A 6,000-nucleotide genomic window follows, 5' to 3' on the forward strand; every position below is an offset into this window, starting at 1 on the left:
GCCCTTGTCAAGAAGTGGCTATGCTGGGTCTTGGGTTGTACCCATCACTGCCATGACCATGTGCTACTCACTGGTTTTCTCCCGTGAATGGCTAAGTCTGTGTTCCCTCCCACCCGCAGCATGGGAGTGTCCTTGCAAGCCCCAAGGCCTGAGCAACCTTTGGTCTCTTCAGCCTTGAAGTTTGCCCATCCCAAGGGGAGAAATGCTACCTGGTCATCATGTGCCTTGCATTCCCTGAGTCAGTGGCGAGGTTGGGAAGCCTCCCACAAGTTCACCGGACACTCCCTGTTCCTCTTCCATCAATCTCCTTTACTCCTCTCCTCCCCATCTCAGAGACATATTGTTGGCCTGCTTCCAGGAGAAAGTTGCTAGCGTCAAGGTCGAAGGCATTCTCATTTTGAACACTCAGCCATTGTCCAGAAGCACATCACATTGGAGTTGGCCTCGTGGTTGGACTTTGGCTTGCCCTTGCTCCCCAGGCGTTTCCACCCCTTCTGGGGGCTGGGAGTGGTAAAAGCTAGGGGTTATGGTTTGGATATGAGGTGCCCCCCCCCACAAAGCTCCTGTGTCAATGCAGGAATGTTCAGAAGGGATGCCATTACGTTATGAGAGCTATAACCTAATCCATGGATTAATCCATCTGATGAGTTAATAATTTGAAAGGACTGCTGTTACTGGGTGGTAACTGTAGGCAGGTGAGGCATGATTGGAGGGGGTGGGTCACTGGGGGCTGTGCCCTTGGGGACAATATCTTGTCCCTCTGGCTTCTCCGTCTGTCTCTTTACTTTCTGGCTGCCACAAAGTGAGCAGCTTTCCTCCACCTCACCCCTCCACCATGATGTTCTTCCTCACTCTCAGGCCCAGAGCAAGGGAGCTGGCTGGCCAGCCATGGACTGAACCTCTGAAAATGTGACCTCAAAACAAACTTTTCCTCCCCTAAGTTGTCACTGTCAGGTGTCTGGTCCACAGTGACCCACTGTGCAAACAAAGAAACAGGTGTCTTCTCTCACAAACCAGCTTCCTCTGTTGGCTTCATGTGTCTGCTCCCTCCCCTTTTCCTTGAGGACCTAGACTGCTTGTTCTGATACAAGCCACTATTGCTCTTAACACCCACCGTGAGAATTTCTGTCTCCTCGACCTCAGTGTTAGACTCGCCATGGCTTATACCACATGCCACCCTCTTTCTTGGTTTCAGCCATGATGTTTCTGGGGTCCTTCTCTAGGGAGAGCACTCCCAGGGAAATATTCTTGGGGTGGGTCTAGTGTCACCAACTGGCCCAGCATTTGTCCTGTTTTCAGCCTCACCTCTTTCTACTCTCCCTCTCTTCCCACCTTCTCCCTCCTTCCCTTCCCTGCTGACTCCAAGTCCAAGACTCTGCCTCTGTCTGGGGTATGGGTGTGGGCTCATCTCCCTGCATCCTCACGGGGGCTTGAGCTGTGACACCTCAGCTGTCTTTCCTTTGTCACTTCTCTGCCCCCTTGTCTCCACCTCTCAGCAGGCTTGGCTCTCCTGGCTTCCCCAACCCCTTTCCTTCCCTGGTTTCTGGAACCACCCATTCCCGCCCTTCAGATTGACCTCCTCCCTCTCTGCTGGCTTTTACTTTGTTTGTCCTTGGACCTCCCCTGCCCAACCCCTTTTCCTCCTCCTCATTTGCTGGGGCTCAGCATGGTGGAGGAGGGTTCCCAGGCTCAGCCCAGGGACATTCAGTGCCTCTAAGGGATCTTCCGTGTCTGGATACAAGCCCTCCCCTGAGCTCCACACATGTGCATCAAACTGCCCACTTGGATGCCCCCTGGGAATTTCGGAATTCAGGTGTGCAAACTGGAGCGCTTTGCCCCTCTCAGTGCACTTGCTCCTTCCCCAGATTTCCCTAGCTGCATCACCACCAGATAGGGCTCCTCTTCCACCTGCTTGCTCAAGCTAAGATGGATGGCAGGATTCCTTCCCTCCTCTCCTTTATTTCTCACCCCCAGATCCAACCTGTCATAGTCTCGTCTCTACTCCCCAATCCCCATGGCAGCTGGGGAGATCTAGCTCTTGGCAACACCACCAGACCCTGTTCTTTCCCTTGAGGTGTACTCCCCCTGGGTCCCCATCTCCTTAGAGTGAACCCAAGGTCCCCATCCTTGTCGGCGGCCCTGCCTCACCTCTCACAGTTGGCTTTCTCTTAGGGTCCTCCTCCCCTGCCACTGTTCCCGAGCCCCTCTCATCTGATGCCTGCTGAATTGGCCCTTTGGGCTGGCCCCCAGCACACTCAGCTCATCCCTACCTTCAGCCTTTGCCTTCCCTCCTTCCTCTGTGTGCCACGCTCCACCCCACCCCACCCCAAGAGCTGCCCATGGTGGCAGCCTCCTCTTCTTCAGGTTCTTCCTCCTCTTGGTTCAGCAGATCCTCCTCCTTCTCCCACGGACTTCTTCTGCCTGGCCACACTAGTGGACCTCAGAATCCTCTCTGTTCATGTTCTTACTGGTGGCACTGATTTGCATGTCACCACCAGATAGATGCTTTCAGGTTTCAGGGGCTCCCTCCCCAGATGGCAAGCTGGCACCCCACCAGAAGGGGACTCGCCTGTACGTCCTCGTCCATTTGTGCTGCTGTAACACAACACCGGAATCCGGGTAATTTATAAAGAAAAGATATTGATCTCTCACAGTTCTGGGCCCAGGGCAGTTCCTCTCTGCCTAGGCTGGGGATTGAGATCCCCTTCACAGCACGTGCAGCCCACCACTGGGCTTGCAGTGAGCTTGCAGCCAGCTAAATTCCATTGGCATATTTTCTCCCATGCTTCCTTCCAGCTGCCAGGATCCCCCGCCCTGTGCGTGAGCCAATGGCTCTCCCAACCCAAGGGGTGGGCTCGCTTTCCTCTTTAGGCAGCATCCTGAGGGGGAAGCTGGCTCCTCTCTCCAGGAATCTGCAAGACACAGACCCTGCCCGAGTCCCCTGCCCCTGCTCTCTCTGCTCTCCGAGCCTGCCAGGCCTACCCACTGCAGCTGTGGGGTTTGGCGATGCCTCAGGAGTTGACCAGCGTTTATGGGCAGGGCCACAGCTTCCAGGAGAGAGGCCTTCAGATGGTTGCACCTGGTCACGGTGACTTGTGCGCCTGTCTGCAGCTGGGGGACTCCGTGGTTCTGGTTTCCTGAGTGTTATGGGTTCAATTGGGCACCCCCTCACTTCCCGCAAATTCATATGGGGATGTCCTAGCGCCCACTACCTCAGGAAGTGACCTTATTGGGAGATAGGGTCGCTGCAGTTGTAACTTGTTAAATTTAGACGAGGTCATACTGGAAGAGGGTGGGCCTCCGCTCCAAGATGACTGATGTCCTTGTGGAAAGGGCCAGTTTGGATACAGAGACAGACACGAACCCAAGGCAGTCTTTGTTACTTGCCAAGTGAATTTTAGAGTGAAGCTGCCTTCAGCCAAGGAATACCTCTGGCCACCAGGAACTGACTGGAAGGAATGCAATGGATCCTTCCTCAGAACCTCTGGTAAACACTGACCTTAATATCTGTTCACGTGATTCAATTACTTCATATTTAAGGGTTTTCTGTACATTTATTATGGAGTTTCTGTGAAACATCAGAATATGGTTTTTTCTGATAACTTTGATTAACTGTGCTAATTTTTTTTTGAAAATATATTTGAACCTATGGTTATCTTGTGATCCAGTCTTTGTAGTGGTAACTGTTTACATGAGACAGATGATAAATGTCCATGAATAGACTTACATATGATGTCTGTATCAGCTTTAATCATAGTATTCCCACCTTCAGGGTAGGTAAATTTTTGAGAATGTGTAAGGGATGTGGTGTGAGTCCTTCTATTGTTCTATGACCTTAGAATGATGATGAGTGGAGTTCTGACCTTTGGAAGCACCTGGATACATCTCTTTAGCTTTATATTCAGTACTGAAACTAGGTACAGGAATAATAGTAAATGACTCAATTTCTCTGAAAAGCAAAAACAGGCATGATAATCTCTGTGTGGCTAATTCATATATTTTTCCTGTCTTGGGAATTAGTCTGGTGAAGTACCTCAGATGGTCTCTTTGGGAAGATTTACCTCTTCTGTACAGCAACAGCAGTCTTTGTTAGTTACAAAGTCTGTACAGTCTTCAGCATTTATAGGAATGTACATCTGAAATAGATGTGGCTGTGAAGGAAACTATGTTTTCTGAGGTTAAGAAGGATTGTGTGTCACTGTGTTTGCTTGAGGATGTAACTTCTAAGTCCTTATCTGTCATTTGGAGTTATGTGACAGAATTATAGGTTGGGCATGATACACCCATGTGCAGTTATATGTTGTAGTGTTTTGAAGACTGAGCTTCTGTATTCACAAGGGTGATATCATGTTTGTGGTCACAATGTGCCTGGTAGATAGATGGATACTACCCCTCTATCCAGGGTCTACCTCTTGTAACTTCAGAACTCTTTAATGATAAATAATCTTTCTGACTAAATGGAATGGCCATTTTCAGGCATTTTTCACCAAAATAGAAATAAAAACAATTTTAGAATTCATATGGTCCACCCCAAGGAACCAAAACAGTCTTGAAAGAGAAAAACAAAGTTGGAAACATCAAACTTCTTGATTACAGAAGATATCACAGAGGTATAGTAATCAAAACAGTATGGTACTTGCATAACAACAGAAAATAGACCAGTGGAACAGAATTGAGCCCAGAAATAAATCTACACACTTATGCCAACCAATTTTAAACAAAGAACACACATTGGGAAAATGACAGTTTATTCAATAAATGGTACTGTGGAAACTGGATATTCACATTTAGAAGAATGAAATTTGAGCTTTGTCTTATACCATTAACTAAAAAATCCACTAAAGGGTTAAATAAAAGACCTGTGATCAGGGTTGTGGTTGTGGCTCAGTGGTAGAGTACTTGCCTCGGAAGTGTGAGGCACTGGGTTCAATCCTCAGAACCACATATAAATAAATGAATAAAATAACAAAAAATACTTTTAAAAAAGACCTGTGATTATAAAACTAAAAAAAAATAAGATGAAATTTCCTTGACATTGGTGTTAGCAATATTTTTTTTTATATCATACCAAAAGCTCAGGCAACCAAATAAAATAGACTAATATAAAATTCCTTTATGGAAAACAAATAAATAAATGGGGTCACATGAAACTGAAACTAAAACTAATCTATACAGAAAAAGGTAATAATCAACAAAGTTAAAATGCACCTTTTGGATTTGAGAAAATATCTGTGAACTGTATTTGTCATAAGGGGTTAATGTCCAAAATAATAAGGGACTCACACAACTCAATGGCAAAAAGCAAACAAAAAGTTCAAGTAATCCCATAAATATGGACATAGGAGTTCAATGGACATTTCTCCAGAGAAGACATATAGATGGCTAATAGATATATTAAAAGTTGCTCAACATCACTAATAATAAGGGAAATGCAAATAAAAACCACAATGACATAACATCTCATACCTAGTAGGATGGCTATTATCAAAAAGACAACAGATCACAAGCATTGGAGAGGATTTGGAGAAAAGTGAAACCTTTACACTGTTGATGGGAATGTAAGCTATTGCAGCCTTTATGGAAAATAGTATGGAAATCTCTCAAAAATTTAAAACTAGAACTCCTATACTCCCTAGGAATCCTCTGTTGAGTTTACATCCAAAGGCAATGAAATCAGAACCATGTAGAGGTTCCCATGTTCACTTCAACACTATTTACAATAGCCAAGATATGGAATCAGCCTACACATCTATCAGTGAATAAGGCAGTGTGTCTGTATGTGCATGAACACACACATGTGTGTAATATTTAGCCTTAAAAAGGAGACCTTGCCTTTTGCAACCATATTACAACATGGATGAACATGAAGGACATTATGCTAAGTAAAATAATCCAGGAAAGAAAGACAAATACTGCATGAAGTCAGTAATATGTGAACTCTAAAAAAATCTCAAATACATAGAAAAAAAAGAGTAGACTGGTTGCGAATATGGTGGAAAA

This window comes from Spermophilus citellus (genome assembly GCF_964194105.1).
Source record: "Spermophilus citellus genome assembly, chromosome: X".
NCBI classification, from domain to species: Eukaryota; Metazoa; Chordata; class Mammalia; order Rodentia; family Sciuridae; genus Spermophilus; species Spermophilus citellus.